This window comes from Hyla sarda, chromosome 8 (genome assembly GCF_029499605.1).
Source record: "Hyla sarda isolate aHylSar1 chromosome 8, aHylSar1.hap1, whole genome shotgun sequence".
NCBI lineage: Eukaryota > Metazoa > Chordata > Amphibia > Anura > Hylidae > Hyla > Hyla sarda.
Window position 1 is genome coordinate 152,200,292 of NC_079196.1, and position 22,248 is coordinate 152,222,539.

The 22,248-nt window shown below is 41.8% G+C and overlaps 1 protein-coding gene across 4 annotated transcripts in view; it reads right to left on the reverse strand.

The window, feature by feature from the left end:
• MRTFB (myocardin related transcription factor B) overlaps positions 1-22,248 on the reverse strand; it is a 389,460-nt gene that overhangs the window by 279,457 nt on the left and 87,755 nt on the right. For all 4 annotated transcript variants that reach the window (XM_056536177.1, XM_056536178.1, XM_056536176.1 and 1 more), the window contains exon 2: positions 16,458-16,532. The gene's annotated coding sequence lies outside the window, so the exon portion shown is untranslated. The remainder of the gene's footprint in view (positions 1-16,457; positions 16,533-22,248) is intronic.

Below are 22,248 nucleotides of genomic sequence, written 5' to 3' on the forward strand. Positions count from 1 at the left end.
TGAACTGGATTATTTTACTGCAGTATTTTTTAGGCTATTATGTTGCACTATAATGTACAGTCATGGCTGTAAATGTTGGCACCCCTAAATTTTCTCTGAGTCTTTCTCACAGAAAAGGATTCCAGTAACACATGTTTTGCTATTCACATGTTTATTCCCTGTGTGTGTATTGGAACTAAACAAAAAAAAAAAAAAACAAGGGAGAAAAAAAAGCTAATTGGACATAATGTCACACCAAACTCCAAAAATGGTCTGGACAAAATTATTGGCACCCTTAACTTAATATCTGGTTGTGGGGCATGACCTGGCTGCCAGGGATGATGGCCGCGTAGTGTGTGAGCTCCGGCTCTACCACCTGAATAAGCAATCTTAACGAGCATTCTATGACAACATCTCTGGCTTTACTGACTCCTTATACTTGCCTCATCATGACGAACCGCAAAAGAAAGGTACCTGACTCACAAGATGGTGCTGGGCTGCCACACGGTGCTTCCTCCACAGACTCAGCGCAAGGTATACGATCTGCCCCGTCCTCCCTCGTCTCTCACAATCCCATCGCTCCATCACAGACCCAGCTTTAAACCGCTTCTCCCCAGTAACCAGCAACGGAGATGCTTCTCCAGATCCGTGGTTCAACTTGGAAGCAGAGGCGGGAGACTGGCAAGATGGAGGAGATGCGCATTTAGCTACTGCAGATGATGCACTAACAGTCTGCCTTACATCCAAAGCTGCTTGCCACTGATTATGGAGAGGGGACGCAGATAATAGTCTCTAATGTACTGGGAGAGCTCCCTGTGTCTGACCCTCTGTCAGACCTTTCTTAAAAATATAGCTCAGGTGCTGTCTCCTTGTACAATCTCAAGTGTCTGAGCTAGAAGAAAGTCGATCATGTGGAGATAAAGTTTGAGGAGTTCTCTATACTACACGGCACCCTTGTTGAATCTCATACTGACTTGGAAGAAGTTTCAGCACTCAAGTCTAAAGTGGCGGACCTGGAGGACAGGAGCGCCGCAATAATAAGTTGCGGGAAGTGCGCGAGGCGGTACACCCTGTGGACATTTCTGCCTATGTCCGGGATCTCGTTTAAGCAGTGATTCCCTCAGCTTCACATCAAGAATTAGAGGTTGACAGGGCACACCGAATCCCTTGGCCACCCCAACTGGAGGACTCTACTCCTAGGGACATTTTGGCTGGAGTCACTTCTTTCTGATCAAAGAAAAAGTCCTTGAATATTTCAGGAAAAATAGGGGCCTGCCTGCTCCCTACCATAATGTGTCAGTGCAACACTCCAAGCCAGAAGAAATTTGATGCCAATTACCAGAGCACTCAGATCAGCAAAAATAGCTTATCGATGGGGTTTTCCGGTCCGTCTGTTGATAAAGACGAGACAATTCTCTGCAATTCTCTCCCTTTCAGAGGGCACAGAGCAGCTGGCCAAATGGAACATAAAGACGGTTCCTGTTGAAAGTTTACCTCCACGATCAAGGCCTCCACGAATGCAGAAAGAATGGTTCGCTACTTGAAAGTGTTGACTGTTCTTGCATTTGCTTACAGGTGAGGTGATTCGGATGAGATGGTCATCCTCCCTCAGGGTGAACTCTCACTCAATTTTTCATCTCTCACCAACTAATCTTACCTATGCTGTTCTTATTTTGTACCAGGTACATTATCGGTGACCTCCTTCTCTATTTTGAGAGCATGTGTGCTGGATGGGAGGCACGCGCTTACACCCCTGTTACATCTGGTATGCATTTATGCAAGCACTGATGAATTACACTCATTGTTATAAAGATTTCTAGCATTAATGCAAATTGCCTTAACGCCCCCACATAAGCGCTCTTACCTATGGAAGGATGCACTTTCCTTACACAGTGATATAGAGTGTGCAAGAGACGCACCTCTTGCTCAAAGTTACTTGCCGAATCAAACATCCTTTATTTCCCCATATTTTTCACTCGCACTACACTACTAAAGCTAGAGGGGTTTTTATAGCTGTAAAAAATTCTCTCTCCTTCTCATTAAAAGACGTGGTCTCTGATAGCCAAGGCAGATTTGTTATACTTTACTGTACTGTGACTGCCATACCCTTAACCCTGATTGCTTTATATGCCCCTAACTCAGGTCAGGGCTACCCAGCTCTCCTGGGGAAGTCTGGTGGTATGTGGGGACTATAATTCAGTTATGGATCCTGCCCTTGATTCCACCTCCACTTCCCGTTTGCCATCACTCTCCTTATCCTCTTGGGCATGGGAGACCGATTCATATGACATTTGGAGGTTACAGCACACAACGGAGAGAGACTACACATTTCATTCTGGTGTACAAAATTCCTACTCCAGGTTGGATATGGCTCTTGTAGGTAGCTTCCTTACTCCACACGTAATTAGTTCTTCTAGAGAGGATATAAAATGGTCTGTTTTTATCCCATTATCAGATAAAGTTTTCTCTAGTCTTCCATATATGTGGCGTATAAATCCATTCCTAGTGTCACACCCAAGATACTCCAAATGTCTATGTTCTGATATCATAGAATTTTTTAAGCTAAACATTAACTCGATCATTAGGTCTGTTTCCCTCTGGAACAGTCATAAGGCAGTGATCAGAGGTCTTTGCTTAAAAATATAGCTCCATACTGAAAAAAGAACGCGAGCAGAGGATCTCCTCCCTACTCATGGACTTAAAAGATATAGAATTGGCTCATAAACGCTCACCTTCCACTTTGCTTACATCTCAGCTCACTGCATTGCAGAGAGACCTTAGATGTGCATTGTTAGCTACCTTTAAAAAAAATACTATAGAAAAATGCAGGCCACTTACTAGTCTCAAGATAACAAATGTGGTAAATTATTAGTTGGTCATTTACGCGCTAGACAACAAAATTCACGAATTCCACATCTTCTGCACCCGGACTCTAATACTAAACTGGTCACCCCTGTGGAGATTGCTAATTGTTTTCCGGCATTCTATGCGTGCCTTTACAATCTCAGAGATTCTGATCCGGATATACCCAATCTGGAATCTGCAATGCAGACCTTCCTTTCCAGCTTACGAATGCCCAAACTAATTGTTTTCCAACTAGATAAGCTGACAAGAGTCAGAAGATGATCCGCTCTTTGCCTGCTGGTAAAGTTCCTGGGCCTGATGGATTTGCCAGAGTTTACTACAAAACCTTTGGGGAAGTTTTGGGCTCTCACTTTAGAGAATTTTGCCAAGAGGCCATAGTCTCTGGCTCTCTCCCCGCAGAGAACTTACAAGCGGTCATAACAACCCTACTCAAGCCTGGCAAATCCACAGACCTCCCACAAAATTACTGTCCAATATTGCTTCTCAACCCGGACTTAAAAATATTCGCAAAACTTTTAGCAAACCACCTTGCGGTAGTCCTTCCCTCTCTGGTGTCCCCAGACCAGGCAGAATTTGTTTTAGGTCGTCCAAGCTTGTTAACACAAGAAGGCTCTTGGATATTTTTCACCATCTGGAGCGGTCATCTGTGCCTGCGGTGGTTCTTGCTTTGAATCACTAATCCCCTGGGCCGTAGCCCGGGGTAAAACAACCCTATTGAAATAGCCCTGTAGGTTGCCTCCTAAAAATCTGTTCAAGTCTTTTTCAGATAAGGCACTTCCTACACTTACTAACCAAGCCTCCTGTAGGCGTAGACACAGGTTTATTCAATTTTTTCTCCACAGATATATATCGTGCCATAGTGTTTCATTTAATTTAAATGTCAACGGATAGTTCATGCTGACACTGATGCTCCCCGAGCCTGCAGGACAGCTTGAATATATTTGGAATTTGTTTGGGGCTGCTTATCCACCATCCGGACTATCCCGCTTGACACCTTTCATCAATTTTTCTCTTCCGTCCACGCCCAGGGAGATTAGCTACAGTGGAATGGGTTGCAAACTTCTTGATAATAATGTGCACTGTGGACAAAGGCACAGGCATCTGGAGATGGACTTGTAACCTTGAGATTGTTTATATTTTTCCACAATTCTGGTTCTCAAGTCCTCAGACAGTTCTCTTCTCCTCTTTCTGTTGTCCATGCTTAGTGTGGCACACACAGACACACAATGCAAAGACTAAGTGAACACCTCTCCTTTTAATCTGCTTTTAGGTGTGATTTTTATATTGCCCACACCTGTTACTTGCCCCAGGTGAGTTTAAAGGAGCATCACATGCTTGAAACAATCTTATTTTTCCACAATTTTGAAAGGGTGCCAATAATTTTGTCCGGCCCATTTTTGGAGTTTGGTGTGACATTATGTCCAATTTGCTTTTTTTTTCTCCTTTTTTGGTTTAGTTCCAATACACACAAAGGCAATATGTGTATAGCAAAACATGTGTTACTGCAATCCTTTTCTGTGAGAAATACTTCATTTTCTAGAAAAATGTCAGCATTGCCAACATTTACGGCCATGACTGTATATCTCCTATTCTGTTCCCGTCAAGGGACTTTATCATATTAATTTGTTTGTTTTATATGCCAATTGTTTCTAGCACCACTAGATGGCGCTCTTGTATTGTACTTTTAGTATTGTGGTACCCTCCTCTTTTGGTACCCTGCAATCCTTTTAGTTACTACTGATGCAGGTAGCACCCACATCTCACGCATTATTACATGTATGGGGGTTTTCTCCCCACTCACTGTGTACTTTTTCCTGACTAGGGTGCTGTGGATGTGTAGGTCTTGGGTTGGAAGGGGGTGGAGCTCTTTTTATTCTCTGTTTTCTTTGCTTTACGAGGTGGGCAGGGAACTTACACTCACCAACAACCACTGTCATAATCCGTATCAGGTGGTTCAGTGTCCCACCTGAGTCAATGAGTGAAAAAATTTAAGCCCTACTAATTATCGATACTGAGGGGGAGTGTCCTCAACTCAGCCGGTTTTCTTTCCTGTTTTTCTGGTTCTATTTGTTATTGTTTTGTGTGCTCTTCCTAACATTTTTGTTTTGGTCATCAGATGCTCCTAACTGCTTGCAGGGGATGTGAAGTCTGCATCATCGGGTGTTGCGTGTCCTCAGGTAACCACTTGCATATCACCTTACATGTTTCAAACTATGGCGACCGAATGTGAAGGGACTTCAGTCCCCCTCCAAAAGACGTATGGTGTTGCGACACTTACACAAACTTAGAGCTGAGATAGCTCTTTTGCAGGAAACACATTTTTAGGAGGATGATTTCAAAAGGATGAAACAGTTATGGGTAGGGATGTCTACGGTTCACCAGCTAAAAATGGGAAGGCGGGAGTGTTGATTCTAGTGCACAAGCGCTTTGCTCACAAACTCATTTCACAAGACACTGACTCGGAGGGTAGGTTGTGCCATGTGGGTTTCGACTCTAGTTTAGGTAGACTCAGCTTATACTGTATATGTGCTCCTAATGCCCCTTTTTTCAGGGGAGAGGGATATTCTGGTAGAAGGAAATATAAATAAAGTTCATTCCAGTGATTAGGACAGGAGATGTATGCCTGGGGTGACGGTGGCACGTAGGGGAAAGGAGACTGTCTTATCTGACCTTCTACAGAACACTGCCTTGATGGACACTTTGAGACATCTCCATCCTGATGGGCAGGAATTGATGTTTTTCTCTCCTGTTTGGGATGCTTCGTCAAGAATTGATTACTACTTTGCCTCCTCTTCCGTGCTCTATAGAGTAGCAGAGGTTGACATTGCGGACACTGCAATTTTAGATCATGCTCCGCTGATACTTAACCGAAAGGTTCTGACATTTTGTGGCGTATCCCCTCAACACTAGCTATGGACCCTACTTTTCAGGCTCATCTGAATAGCTGGTGGATGGAGTAATGTGCCACTAATGCTGATCATAAAGATAACTCATTTGTTTTGGGAGGCTTCCAAAGCGGTGTTGAGGGGACACATTATGGCCTAAGTTGCTCATAAAAAGAAATCTGCAGTCTTTTTCTCGCTGCTACACGGTCACTTAGGGCTGCGTATACTGCTTTTTCTCAATTTCCCGAATGATAGTAACAAGACTGGAAAATGAAGGAGTATCCGGCTTCTCAGCAAACTGTTAAAATGTCAAGCTTTATTTAAGTCCATTAAAACATAGATAGGAGTTAAAACTGGCACGCCGACATGTTTCGAACCGACAAGGGGTCCTTAATCATGGCAAGTGACAAACAGAACAGTGCTGGTTTTTATAATGTACCTGATGAAAATGGTTATCTGGGTCCTCCCATCCACATAGGCCGGCGTGCGACGGCAGTTCCGGTGGATGTCAGGTGAACATAGTCCCATATGAAATGGGCTATGTGGAAGACCTGTATCGGACCTGTGCATCATTGAACGCTCACTGCTCGTCATTAGGAACAAAATGCACTGGTGTGAACAAGCGTTTAAACAGGTAATAGCAAAACAAATTGCCAAACCTATTATAAATAACTGTGCACTCGATGCAATGAAATTATAAAGATTATAAAAATTGACCTGGAAAAACCAAATGAATACAAACAAATAACTATAAGAATAAATGTGTACATGATATATTAACTAGTACTCCCAATAATATTATGGTGGAATAAACACATCATGTATATGTATAGCCAGGCTAAATGAGTAATATAGGATTAAATCATACAGGCTCCTAACACCCACCCCTAGCTGATCCTATGTTAGTTTTTTGTATGAGTATATATGGGTTACACTCATTTGCATAATCTAACAGGTTGGTATTTAATTAGATTGTGTTTTTTCCATCCATGTTTGAACACAATCCTTTTTTAGTTTTTTCCTGTACATATATATATATATATATATATATATATATATATATATATATATATATATATATACTAATGTAGCGTCTAGTTACTTCCTATGTGGATTTTTGGTGGGCAGTTCACTAAATTAGTAGAGCATATTTTTGTGCCCACTTTTTGATGAGTGATTACTTCAGCAATTTTTGGCCCCAAAAATTTTTTAGGAGCCTGTATGATTTAATCCTATATTAGTCATTAAGCCTGGCTATATTATACATATACATGATGTGTTCATTCCTCCATAATATTATTGGGAGTACTAGTTAATATATCATGTATACATTTATTCATATAGTTATTTGTTTGTATTCATTTGGTTTTTCCAGGTCAATTTTTATAATCTTTATAATTTCATTGCATCGAGTGCACAGTTATTTATAATAGGTTTGGCAATTTGTTTTGCTATTACCTGTTTAGATGCTTTTTCACACCAGTGCATTTTGTTCCTAATGACGAGCAGTGAACGTTCAATGATGCACAGGTCCGATACATGTCTTCCACATAGCCCATTTCATATGGGACTATGTTCACCTGACATCCACCGGAACTGCCGTCACACGCCGGCCCATGTGGATGGGAGGACCCAGATAACCATTTTCATCAGGTACAATATAAAAACCAGCACAGTTCTGTTTGTCACTTGCCATGATTAAGGACCCCTTGTTGGTCAGAAACGCGTTGGCGCACCAGTTTTAAATCCTATCTATGTTTTAATGGACTGAATTAAAGCTTGAAATTTTAACAATTTGCTGAGAAGCCGGATACTCCTTCATTTTCCACTATTTGTGCCATGGGCAGGCGGCCCGCAACTCCGAGCTCCAGCGCCATTTCTTCACACAGCTGGCGTCTCTGTCAAAGGACTACATTGGGCTATGTGGTGAGTGAGCTGAGTGGCTCTAATTATATTCTACATTAGTAACAAGACTGCATGGGAAAGGGCTCAAAATGACTTTAGGGAGAGACAGGAGCTTATGGACTCCTTATTTAGGGACCAAAAGGTGGCCACTTACTTCCGGTTTGGCAATAAGGCTGGTAAGAAGATCGCAATGTGGCCAGGGGTTGTAGACCTGTCACAGACATCAGGGTCATGACTGAGAGCTTGGGAGTGAAACAGACGCATCCTAAATGTATTAATGGTATTTTAGGGGATTTTTATAGACATTTATATTCGGGGGATAATTTAGACAGAGAGAAGGGAATTTCTTTTTTGAGGACTCTGCATCTTCCTCACTTTTCAGAGGAGGAGCTGAGCTCTCTGAACGCTCCAATCAGATGGGATTCATTAAGGGACAATCGGCCGTTACCAATCTTAGAGCAGTGTTGGCAGCGCAAGATGCTGCTGGGCGAGGCAATCCCTCCCGGACTCCACCAGCCTTGTTAGCCATAGATGCCGAGAAGGCTTTTAACAATATCAGCTGGACTTGGATGGGGGATGTCTTGGATGGATTCGAAATGCGGGGTAGTTTTAGGTTCTATATTGACACCATGTATTTGGCGCCTATGGCGAGGGTTTATACACCAGGCTACTTGTCCCAAACAATACAGTTGCTAAAGGGGATGCGCCAGGGGTGTCCTTTGTCCCCTTTGCTTTTTAATTTGGTATTGGAACCCCTGGCGCGGCACCTTGGATTAAAATAGGTTCTAAGGAACACAATCTCACATGTTTCGCTGATGACATGTTAGTCTTTTTGGACTCTGAAATTCTTTGGATCCTTAAACGGTTTCCGGATTAATCCGACCAAATGCCAGTTGTTGTTCCTGGGGAGGGGGAGATTCCTCATTTGTCTCACTCTACTGTGGAGGTAGTTACCTCCCAACTGATGTACTTGGGTATTAGATTGGGTCGTGCACCTGCAGACTTGCATAATCTTAATTATAAACCTTTATTTCTTAAAATGAAGAGGGATCTGGAAAGCTGGGCTTCACTACCCCTGTCCCTGGTTGGCAGGGCGCACAAAATGATGTGCTTTGAGAAATTGCTTTATCCCCTGCAGACCATCCCACTTTTACTTAGACATGTGGATGTCCGCTCTTTGCAGTCCTTAAAGAAAAACTGTCACCAAACGCTGATCAATAGGATGCCTATGATGCCAGGATCCGTCCAGCCATTTGGCTGATATCTTCATGTTTCATGGTATGCAAATCATCTTCTAACTGGCACAGGCGGGATTACTGCCTTCATCTGGCACTGACATGTCACCACCGCTCGGCCCGCAGCACCGTCCGGCTTATGCATATTCATGCCCTCCCTCTGTATCTCCCTCTCCTCCATGCTCTGTACTGGACTCCACTGCGCTGAGGCCGGGTGTACACAGGAAGCTGGCACATGCGCAGTGGAGTCACATACAGAGCAGGGAGGAGAGGGAGATACGGAAGAAGAGCATGAATATGCATAAGCCGGGTGATGCTGCGGGCCGAGAGTCAGTGACATCACAGTGCCAGTTGAAGGTGGTAACCCCACCCGTGCCAGTTAGAAGATGATTTGCATATCTTGAAAAATGAAGATATCAGGTGAACGGCTTGACGGATCCGGGCACGGCAGCATCATATTGATCAGCGTCCCCCACACAACCAGCAAGTACCTCTGGTTAGTGCAGGGGGGATTTGGTGACAGTTTTCCTTTAATTATTAAGTTTTTTTGGAAGGGGAAACGGTCGCACATAGCCTATATGAAATTACAGTTAGCCAAATGTTTGGGAGGTCTCAGAACAGAACCTATAATTTAGCGGCTCTCTTTCGGCACGCCAGTGATTGAGTGTTTGGAAGCTCATATTTTTAAGATATCAAACTGGATAGGCGGCTGGCAGCCCCCTGGGACATGAGCGCCTTACTACACTCAGAATTGTTGACAGAGATAAGGAGTAGCGCTTTGTTACGCAACACTACTGCTTCATGGAAAGCTTTCCGAAAATTATTTAACCTGCCTTTTAGTATATCACCATTAATGGTCTTTTTGGGGTTCCCAGGCATTCAAGATAGGGCGTGATAAACTTTTTCGTGTTTGGTGAGACAAGGGGGTCCTTAGCTGACATGACTTGTTGTTATTCCCCAGGGAGAATACTGTTGTTCCTATTGAGGACCCAACTGAGATTCACGTGCCTTCTTCCATCTAATTGGTGTTTGTTTGAGAGATTAGCCCCTCTATATATCTCTTGTTTGTTATTTTATTTAATTTTAGTACCTCTCCGTAGTTTGTCTCTGTCTGTTCCTCTTTAAGTGAGGATCTGATGACCACTCTTTCTTCTCTTTCTTTGCTGTTTTGTTTTTGTTTTTCTCGTCTCTTTCTTGTACGGCTTTCCATACTGGTCGGTGACATGCCTGATACCCTTTTCTTAGATGAGCACTGAGTTTTTGTTGGGGGGGTTCTGTCCCTATTGTTATGGAATTACATTGCCTGCTGTTATGGACTGCAAGCGAAAGTATGTATATATATATATATATATATATATATATATATATATATATATATATATACACACACACACACACACACATATATGATTTGTAGTAGTGTACTGTATATGTGTCGTTGATGCTTTCACACATCTTTGTATCGCACTTGCATTTTATTGAAAAAAAACTGTATTGTATAAAAAAAAAAGGTATATTATCAAAACATTCGGATGTCTCATAGACGTTGTAGCAATACTATTTAGAGATTGTTTTACTGTTTAGTCTAAATATGGGTATGTTCACATGGGACCTGCAGATTTGTTATAAATATGTTCCTATGCATATGCTGCAAATTTCTAGCGGATTTTGACTTCCCTATTGAAGTTACATGGAAAAAACGGCAACAAATCAGCAACATTTCATTTAAAGGAGTTATCCAGTCTATAAAAAATGTATCCCCCTAACCGCAGGTAAGTGTCACATTTTGGGGGATCTGACCACTAGGACCCCCTGCAATCTCCTGCTCGGCACACGGCTCTCTGCATGAATGAAGTGCGTCTACCAATGCACGGTGGCTGACACGCCTTCTCCATGCATATATATGCATTCATGTATCTACAGCTTTCCCATAGATATGCATAAAGAGGCCACCACTTGGTGCCTCTATTGACACAATTAATGCACAAAGCCGGGTAGGAGATCACATAAGTCAGACCCCCCGCCTTCTGACATTTATCCTGTATCCTGTGAATAGGAGATTATTTTTATTTTTTTTAAACAGGATTACTCCATTAAATGTTTTTTTTTTTTTTTACGTGGGTATGGAAAAGTATAAGATATTTTTGGATTTTTTATTTTTTTTTTAAATCAAAATTTTTAGGTTTTCAATATAAACATAGAATTCTAGTTTTTCTTTAATAATTTCATGAATATGTCGGAGAAATGAAACAGTAATCAAGCTACAAGGGGTTGTCCACTTCAAACAATAGTTTGTTATAACAGTCCCCAGCCCCAAGGATAAGCTGATGGCTATCTTGCTGCTAAGACCCCTAAGGGCAGTAAGTGTTTATGGGCCATTAATATCAGATCCGTGGTCCAACTATTGGTCCTAACGATCAGCTGATTGAAGGTGCCCTAGGGTCAAAAATGTACTGATCTGTGAAACCCACAAATCAATTTTAAAATTCTAAAAATAGACCATTAATAACTCTTTAACTTCCCTATAAGGCCATTTGAAATGGGAATCTAAAGCCAGAAAACACCTTTAGCAGAGTTATTTGTTTCATCACGACCTATATAAATCTAATGCTAACCTGGATAGGTTAAAGTGTACCTGTCATTAGCAAAATACTTTTTATATAATGCACAAAACAACATTATATGTATATTTGTAACATACATTGGTTAGAAAATGTGTATTTTTTTGTCCCTGCAGCTTTTGCCTGTGTGTCTCTGTGAGGAGAGAGGAGACCAAATGTGCACTGAGGACAAGCGGGGCTCTGTGCACTGAGGACAAGCGGGGCTCTGTGCACTGAGGACAAGCGGGGCTCTGTGCACTGAGGACAAGCGGGGCTCTGTGCACTGAGGACAAGCGGGGCTCTGTGCACTGAGGACAAGCGGGGCTCTGTGCACTGAGGACAAGCGGGGCTCTGTGCACTGAGGACAAGCGGGGCTCTGTGCACTGAGGACAAGCGGGGCTCTGTGCACTGAGGACAAGCGGGGCTCTGTGCACTGAGGACAAGCGGGGCTCTGTGCACTGAGGACAAGCAGGGCTCTGTGCACTGAGGACAAGCAGGGCTCTGTGCACTGAGGACAAGCAGGGCTCTGTGCACTGAGGACAAGCAGGGCTCTGTGCACTGAGGACAAGCAGGGCTCTGTGCACTGAGGACAAGCAGGGCTCTGTGCACTGAGGACAAGCAGGGCTCTGTGCACTGAGGACAAGCAGGGCTCTGTGCACTGAGGACAAGCAGGGCTCTGTGCACTGAGGACAAGCAGGGCTCTGTGCACTGAGGACAAGCAGGGCTCTGTGCACTGAGGACAAGCAGGGCTCTGTACACTGAGGACAAGCAGGGCTCTGTACACTGAGGACAAGCAGGGCTCTGTACACTGAGGACAAGCAGGGCTCTGTACACGGAGGACAAGCAGGGCTCTGTACACTGAGGACAAGCAGGGCTCTGTACACTGAGGACAAGCAGGGCTCTGTACACTGAGGACAAGCAGGGCTCTGTACACTGAGGACAAGCAGGGCTCTGTACACTGAAGCTCTATGACATGCTCCAGGCTCACAGAGCAGGATAAGTGACAAGCCCGGAGCCTGCACAGATCCCTACTTGTCCTGACCAAATTTCCTGTATTTGGTCTCCTCACAGAAACACACACAGAATAGCTGAAGGGACAGCAAGTTTTTCACCCAAACATATACACCTATTTAAACCAATGTATATGACAAACATACATATTAATGGTATTATCTACTTTATATAAAAAGTTTTTGCTAGCGACAGGTTCACTTCAAATATTAATATAATCGTTCAGCCAATTTTCTGTTACACCACAATTAGAGATGAGCGAAGTTACAGTACTTTGATTCAACACTAACTTCTCGGCTCGGCAGTTGCTGACTTTAGCCTGCATAAAATAGTTCAGCTTTCAGGTGCTCCGGTGGGCTGGAAAAGGTGGATACAGTCCTTGGAGAGTCTCCTAGGACTGTATCCACCTTTTTCAGCCCACCGGAGTACCTAAAAGCTGAACTAATTTATGCAGGCTAAAGTCAGCAACCGCCAAGCAGAGAGGTTCGTGCAGAATCGAAGTACTGTAACTTTGCTTATCTCTAACCACAATTACAGCAGATATTTTACAGTTTCCTTTTCTAGCCAAAAAGGAAGAATTGAGTACTGATGAGAATATTTATCAATATGTTTAAAAATTTTGGAGTCCCCAAAAGAGCTCACAATAGATCTACCTACAACAATCAAAAGCCAAACTAAGGCCAATGTGAACTGTATAGGGGTGCCTATACACCCTTTACATATTTGTAAATATTTTATTTATTTCATGTGACAACACTGAAGAAATGACAGTCTGATACAATGTAAAGTAGTTAGTGCACATCATGTATAACAGTGTTTAATGTTGTGTCCCTTCAAAATAACTCAACACACATCCATTAATGTCTAAACCTTGGCAAAAAAATAAGTACACCCCTAAATGCATGGTAATTGGACCCAAAGTATCAATATTTTGTGTGGACACCATTATTTTCCAGCAATGCCTTAAGTCTCTTGGGCAGTTGACCAAAACTTCACAGGTTGCCACAAGGGTCCCCTTCCACTCCTCCATGATGAGATTACAGAGTTGGTGGATGTTAAAGACCTTGTGCTCCCTTCTGTTTAAGGATGCCCCACAGATGCTCAATAGGGTTTGGAGACACGCTTGTCAATCACCTTTACCCTCTTCAATGGTCGTCTTGGAGGTGTGTTTGGGGTTGATGTCATGTCTGAATACTACCCTGCAGTCCAGTTTCTGAAGGGAGGGGATCATACTTCAGTATGTCACCATAAATGTTGGCATTCATGGTTCCCTCAATGAACTGTAGCTTCACAGAGCCAGCAACACTCATGCAGGCCCACACCATGACACTCTCACCAACATGCATGACTGTAGGCAAGACAAACTTGTCTTTGTACTTCTCACCTGGTTGCCTCTACACACGAGTCAGAACCAGTCTTGGTCTCATCAGACCACAAGACATGGTTTCAGTAATCCATATCCTTAGTCTACATGTCTTCAGCAACCTGTTTGCAGGCTTTCTTGCGTTTCCCCTTTAGAAGAGGTTTCTTCTTTCAGGGACAAAAGCCATGCAAACCAATTTGATGCAGTGTTTGGCTTATAGTCTGAGCACTGACATGCTGACCTTCAACCTCTGCAGTAATGCTGGCAGCATTCCTACATCTATTTCCCAAACACAACCTCTGGATATGACGCTAATCATGGTCAATCAACCTCTTTTGTTGACCATGTGAAGGCCTGTTCTGAGTGGAACCTATCCTGTGAATCTGCTTTAACCCCTTTAGGACTCAGCGTTTTTCCATTTTCATTTTTTCCTCATCACCTTCTAAAGATTATAATCCTTTCAATTTTGCACATAAAATTCCATATGATGGCTTATTTTTTGTGCCACCAATTCTACTTTGCAGTGACAGTCATTTTTGCAAAAAAATCCACGGAGAAAAGGAAAAAAAAATTGTTGTGCTTCTTGGGGGCTTCAGTTTCTATGCAGTGCATTTTTTGGTAAAAATGACACCTTATCTTTATTCTGTAGGTCCATACGGTTAAAATGATATCCTACTTATATAGGTTTGATTTTGTCGCACTTCCGAAAAAATCATAACTACATGCAGGAAAATTTATACGTTTAAAATAGTCATCTTCTGACCCCTATAACTTTTTTATTTTTCCGCGTACGGGCTGGTATGAGGGCTCATTTTTTGCACCGTATTTTTTGCATTGATCTGACTTCTTGATCGCTTTTTATTCATTTTTTTATTGATGATATAAAAAGTGACCAAAAATATGCTATTTTGGACATTGGAATTTTTTTTGCGCGTATGCCATTGACCGTGCGGTTTAATTAACAATATATTTTTATAGTTCGGACATTTACGCACGCAGCGATATCACATATGTTTATGTTTATTTTTATTTACACAGTTGTTTTTTTATGGGAAAAGGGGGGTGATTCAAACTTTTATTAGGGAAGGGGTTAAATGACCTTTATTAACTTTTTTTTTTGCAGTGTCATAGCCACGCCTGAAGGGATCGTTGTGCCGCGCGCTATTAGCCCAGGGTCACGGCTATCATTAGCAGCCGGGACCGACCCGGTGAGATGCAGGGTCACGCCGTGACCCAGTTTTAAACACCGGGACCGGGCGCAGGGCGTACAAGTATGCCCTGCGTACTTAAGAGGTTAAGACACCTGCTCCCCATTCACACCTGAGACCTTGTAACACTAAAAACTCACATGACACTGGGAAGGGAAAAGGTCTTGGGCTTAATGTGGAGATTTCCACTTAGGGGTGTACTCCCTATTTTGTTGCCAAGGATGAAAAGTGTGTTGAGTTATTTTGAGGGACAGCAACAATAAACACTGTTATACAGGCTGTGCACTCACTAATTTTTATTTTAGCAAAGAGTCATTTCTTCAGTGTTGTCACATGATAAAATATATAAAAAAAAACTTACAAAAATGTAAGGGGTGGACTCACTTATGGGAGATACTGTACATAGTGTACAAGTGATAACCTATCATACATAGAGAGAACAAATTCTTCTTTAATAAAGAGATGTACAGAATTGTTAATTGTAATCCAATGTTCAATGAAAAGAACAGCTTTTTTGCATTTCAGAAAGTACAGCACTGTCAATCATATGATCCTTTTATTAAAGGAAAGGACACTAGCCCCAATTCTCCGTCTTCTGCTGTTTTTTTTTCAGTTGTCATGGTTACTTGGCCTTATATTGAAAAGGCTGCGATCAGGGAGAGGTGTTATTTACCAAGTATAATGTAATGCAGATCCTATGGTTTACAGAAAGGGAAAAAAAACAATGAAATCTCTCAGGTAATACTCACATGTATTTCTGGTAAGACACAGGACATGATATGAAAGAATGAGAAGGTAAATAAGCAATCAATAAATCCCAAAACCGGGTTAATGTCATTCTGTATCCCTTATGCCTGGGCTTCCGGTTTAAAAATAATAAACATTAACTTACCTTCCGCCAATCCCCTGGTGCTGCCGATATTGCTGTCTTGTCCTCTGGGCTCGGTCCTCTTCTGGCTCTTGGTGCCGTACATGTAACCCTGAGGCTCAACTAAATCTCTGGCCGTATCATTGTTCGGTCTCGGCCAGTGATAGGCTGAGGGGAGAATGTCATGTAACAGGTCCAGGCTCGGCCCCATGCTGATACCTGGGCCTGTTACATTACATTGCAGAAGAGATAGAGGACTGGGACCTGAGGACAGGATGGCAATATTGGCGGCACCGGGGGAGCGGTGGAAAGTTAAGGTAATGTCTATCCGGCAGCCTGGGAATAAGGGATAAAAAAATATTCACATTGTCAAGGCTTTTGGATACTGAATATAACCGACTCAATTGATTTATAAAGTTTAGACTACAATGAACATGTCAGGAGAGCTTACAGATAAGGACCATATCAAAAGGGTACAATACACCACATTTACTTAAAGCCTGGTTATTGTATTTTTTGTAAAATGTAAAAAACCCACCTTTGGTTGTAACCTGGGTCTGGGCCTTTAGTGTCTTTCACATGCTTATGCGCGGGAACTTGCTTACAACAAAACCTGAAAGAAACATATAACCATCATACATGGTGATCAAAATGAAAAATATCATGAATTCAATTGTGTTTGTTATGGAATGATTACTAATGGCTACTTTCAATAATCATCTAGCTTGGATAACTTGGTACTGTAATAAAAGACCAACTTGGTTCAGTAAGAAAACGAACACTAAAGTGACTGTGTTTACATGTTCTGATGCTAGAACTAAAAATATACTGAGATAAGTAGTGCTATATGAGTGCTGCTACATTCCTAATGCCTGCTGAACTAGTTGGTTACAGGTTGTGCGTGTATTATAACATTATTATGTGCTCAACTGCTGCTGAACATCATAATACACACCTCAGATGATGTAGTCTTTGAAGGGGTTGATGATGTTATATATCTATGAGAAGTAGGGCTGGGCGGTATACCAGTTCATACCGAATACCGACATTTTTGTGCTGCACAATATGAATTTTAACCCATAACGCAATACCGGTTGGGCCCCTCCCCCTCGGGAAAGAATGAATGAGCCCAGCGCTACGTTGTCCCCACATCGGGGAACTAATCACAAGTCACCCGTGAGCGCTGTTCTGCCCCCCAATTAATTATCTGCCCAGCGCTGTCCCCATCGGGGTAAATACTGATATGTCACCAGCATGCCCTGCCCTCTTCATCCTCATGTTTGTTGCGGCCGCCGGCGCTGACACTCTATACCAGTGGTCTTCAATCTGCCGACCTCCAGGTGTTGCAAAACTACAACTCTCAGCATGCCCGGACAGCCAACGGCTGTCCGGGCATGCTGAGAGTTGTAGTTTTGCAACAACTGGAGGTCGGCAGGTTGAAGACCACTGGTATAGAGTGTGAGTTGCATGCAACTGGCATGCTGGGAGTTGTAGTTTTGCAACATCTGGAGGTCTGCAGGTTGAAGACCACTGCTCTTTACTGTGTGGTATCCCTGCTCTATACTGCATAGTTCCCGTCCCTAGCGTAAGGCCGACGTCGGAACATGCGTGAGTTTATTTTGTTTACCTTGTATCTGCGCCAGCGGCGGCAACAAACAGCACGAGGAGGGCAGCGGGTGACATGTGAGTATTTTCCCTGATGGGGGAAGCGCTGGGCAGATAATACATTTTTGTTGGGGGGGGGGGGGGGGGGCAGAATAGCGCAGCGCTGGGCCGATAATTAATTTGGGGGGGGGGGGGGGAGGAAATACCGTTATATACCGTGGAACCGCCGAAAGTTACAAAAATACTGTGATACGCAGATTTGGTCATACCGCCCAGCCCTAATGAGAAGTGTTCCTTATTGAGTGTATTGAAAGAAATAATGTACCTCCTACAATACATTTATAAGATTATAAGTTGATTCAGATTTTCATGTCCTATAGAAAGGTGCAGCCACACAGAGGAAATCTGCAGCATTTACAGTATTAGCAATGAGTTGTTGTAGATTTTGACCTCTACATTAAAGTTTGGGGAAAATCCGTAGCTAAATGTAGTTGTTTGTGGACTCTGTTGCAGGAAACTGAAGACTTTAACCCCTTAAGAACACAGCCAATTTTTTTCCTGCATTTTCGTTTTCCTCCTTGCCTTTTGAAAACCATAGCACTTATTCTTCCATTTAGTAATATGACGCCTTATTTTTACGTGACCACTTGTCCTGCATAATGACACCTTTCATTTTACCATAAAATGTTTGGCGCAAAGAAAAAATTATTTGTGGTGGAAAACGCAAAAGATACTTTAGATGTAGTGTTCAGTATTTATCAAGACATCAAAAAGGGTTAATGGTGGACAACCTTATGACCGATGATGTCCGCAATTAGCCCGGGTGCCCGGCTGCTATTTACCGCAGCCATATTTACGTAGTTGATAATATGGTAATAGAACTCCTCAGTGACTTTGATTTCTAAAGTTCTTTTTCTTCACTATAAAGGTATACATGAAATGCTTTCACCAAATCTGACCTCAATGACAGGCATTTATCAAGCGATTTCGTGAATTTTTCTTTACTAAAAATGTCGCACCTGCGACTACGCGATTTTTCGTGCGACATTTTGACTGGAAAGCAAGAAAAGCAAGTTTTCAAAAACTTAACTACGAAGTAATAATTTTAAAATGGACTACGGGTAGTCAGGTATTTATTAACTGCGACAGTCGCAACTGCGCAAAAGAACAGGGTTAAAAATTTACTCCAGCTCAAACATGGAGCAGAAAAAGCTACTACCAAAGTAAAAAAGAAGAAATTGCTTATGTGAAAGAAAATTATCAACAGGCTGAAATCAGTTGATAAATAAGTCGCACATAAGCAAAAACAAAAAGTTACAAAAAAAGTACTAAAAAAAAAAAGGAATACATAAGCAAACATTGATATATGTCCCTATATATCACTTTTCTAGCCGTCCGATCATGATGTTTTGGAGACTTAGAAATGTCTCCATCTCACATCAATACTAACAAGCTTTTCCACAAAATCCTTTGCCTTATATGTTAAAGCTCTGCTAAGTACATTACCAAATCAGTGTTACAGTCTGAAGGAGAAAAATTAGCAAGAAATCCTAATATGTAACACGAGACTCATTACATCTGACAAAAAGGAAAATAAACATTTTTAAATGAATTATGGTTTGTGTCGCCGCCAGTAACATCACTGCTGAATGAATCAGGTTCATTGCCTCAGAGATGCTATGAAAAGATTGTACAATGTCTTCGGGTTAATCATAGTATTGCAAATAACACTCAGACAAGCCAGGATACATGACAAACAAGTGTATTACCATTTAAACCCTGGAAATATGTTCACATCTGCCAAATACCGAAGAGTTCTCAGAAGATCAACAATAGGATTCTCACAGGATACAAAAAATATATAAATCAGGACTCTATACTAAGCCTCATATAAATGGCATCATGCTAGCCCATCCATTACCTCAAGAGGTACACTCGGTAATACTGACTGACTAGACCATGTCTTATGTAGTTCCTGTGGGGGCAGTGCATGACAAAGGGGCTTTCTTTACAGTGTTCCTCAAATCCATGGTGCCCTAAACTCAGGCTGTGCAAAAAAAGCTCTATACACACAGGAACTCCATGTACACAGAGCTGGTACAATGGCATATGGCACTAAGGGTGCTACCTTTTGAACAGAACCACGTTGCAAAGATATAAAATACTTCTAGAAAGTTATACTTTATAATACAGAGATAATACAATGGTGCATGTTACAATTTTCATGTACATGTTATTCCGGTCAGATTCCATGGCACTAAATGTCATAGGTTCACATCTAAAATCTTACCTTCACGGTGTATATGTTGGAATAGCAGCTAAAAGTATCTAGTGCAGTGTATCTATGGAGCGCTCATAGCAAATGCAATCTACTTGTGACTACATCTGGTCTGTTTTTTTTAGACTACTATTCTACTCTGGTCACAAATAAAACATGTACCATTGTAAAGCAGAGCAAATGTAGTCAGGATGCACTGTGGTATAAGTGTGATTAACTTTTTGATGGTAGGGAAGGTAGTCAAAGGGAAGATTTTTCATGTAAATGAACACACACATTTTTTGTACTAAAAAAAAAGTCTACGTGAGAGATCTAGTGCTACCACTGTAACATTATCCCATAATGTGCTACATTTACGTCTTGAAAGGAGAGAAGTTAAGTGACGAAAAAAAATACTGCATGTCTGATCTTTTTTTCTCAGCTAAACTCCTCCAAAATAATGAGCACCCCACACAGCCCATTCAAGTCAATGGGAATCGTCGGGAGCAGGCAGTGTCCGTTGTGAAAAGAGTCCATTCGGCTTATCAAAAATTTAGTAAGTCCAAAGACAGAAATGTAGACAAAATAAAGAATGAGGTGATGGCGATATGGAAGCATTCAGTCTAAATGATAATTTCTTTGTCATCAGATAATGGTATAAAATCCTATCTTTTTTTTCTAACTTTGTACTTTTGGCCAAATTTACAAAACATCCGAACTTCCAGTCAAAACAACTCCAAGAAGAACGAGAAGCAAACTTATTCTGTCCCGCTTAACAATTGTATTGACCAAATTAAATAAGTGAGTAATGTAAGCTGCACGATAAAATTACAGGATAAAGGCCAGCCCTTTAGATAGTGCTGATAGGATGGAAAACTCCTTTCCTGTGCTTACCATTGGCACCAAGTACTTCCCTTCCTGTAATGGTCAATTTTATTTTACAAATTTCAAAGAATACAACTTGGAAATACTAGAACCTATTATTTAAGCCATTAGAATAGCTGGAAAGGTCAAAAGTTCTTTTTAATGTGGAGCTCCAGAGGAACCCAGGTTAGCAGGGATGTTGTGCCCTTTTGACAGATTCACTTTGGATCTAGCATGTTGTTCGGTTTTCTGTAAAAAAGGAAATAAGATCCTAATTGCACATAGGGGTTGGTGCAAGAAAAAACATTTTTGGCTTCAACAAGATTAGGAAACAAACATTTAGGAAAAATATTTCACATGGGTTCCACGTAACCATACAAGAGATGACAGAATGTTTTAGGACAGTCTCTAGTCGGTTTCACTGACTAAATAGAGCTCTCAAAGCAACTACTGAGAACAAGCAGAAGCTATTCAGATACTGGTAATGCTCTGTTTACATTGCCATAATGAAATATTTCAGTTAAAGCGTGCCTGTCAGATCCCACAAGAAAAAAAAAAAAGAAAAAAAACACTTATATTTTACTCAGTACTTCATCCTGATCATGTTCATGTAATTTTTAAGTATCTAAGCCTACATTTACACTGCTGTTTGTCTCCGGCAGTGTGAAGCCCGTTATTTTAGGATGGCGAATAGTGGGCGAAAAAAAATAGTGCTTGCACCATCTCTTTCTGCTGCTATTCTCTCTGAAAATCGCAGCGCCTGACAGAACCCATTGACCATAATGGGGTCCATCGGGACCTGTTATTGCCCGTTATGACCCGTCAAAATGACGTCCGTCACACTCCAAAAAAATAAAAAATAAAAAGAGTTTGACAGCCGTTATTTACGGGTCATAACGGTAGTGTGAAAGGGGCCTAACCATGATACTTCGAAAAAAAATTATAAAAAATAGCATATTACAGCTGCTCAATGTCTTTTTCATCTTGTCAAAGGGAGTGGGCATGTCCTTCTCTTGCTTGCACTGGGATGACTCCTCCCCCTCCCTCACTCACTCTGCTGACTCACTGCTCCGGAGAGCCTGGCAGCCCTGCTCTGTAACGCGTTCCTCTCTGGATTTATGCTGTACACACACACACACACAAAATCATTATTGGAGATTGCCTGTACTCAACCACCAAAGACAATGGCCCTGATTTACTTTACTTGAATTCTGTCTCACAGCACCAGAATTCTGTCTGCGCCAGAAATAAAAACCTGGACAACTCTTCATTTTACTGAGAAAACCTGAAAAAGGGGCATGTCTGTCAGGGAAAGGGGGTGTTGGTCACAGAAAAGGGGCATGTTCCCGACATTTTCACAAAAACCCAACATATTTACTAAGGTTTCCACAGAAAATGTAGTGGATTTCAGAAAAACCCTACAGATCAGAACATGTGTAAAAAAAAAAAAAAAAAAAAAAAAAAAAAAAAAAAAAAGGGGAAATGTAGGGAAAAGTGCAAAATGTAGGTAAACCTTAGTAAATACTGTGGGAAAAAATTGTAGGGAATTAAAACCCACAAAGAAACCTACACTCCACTCTTAGTAAACCAGGGCCAATATGGT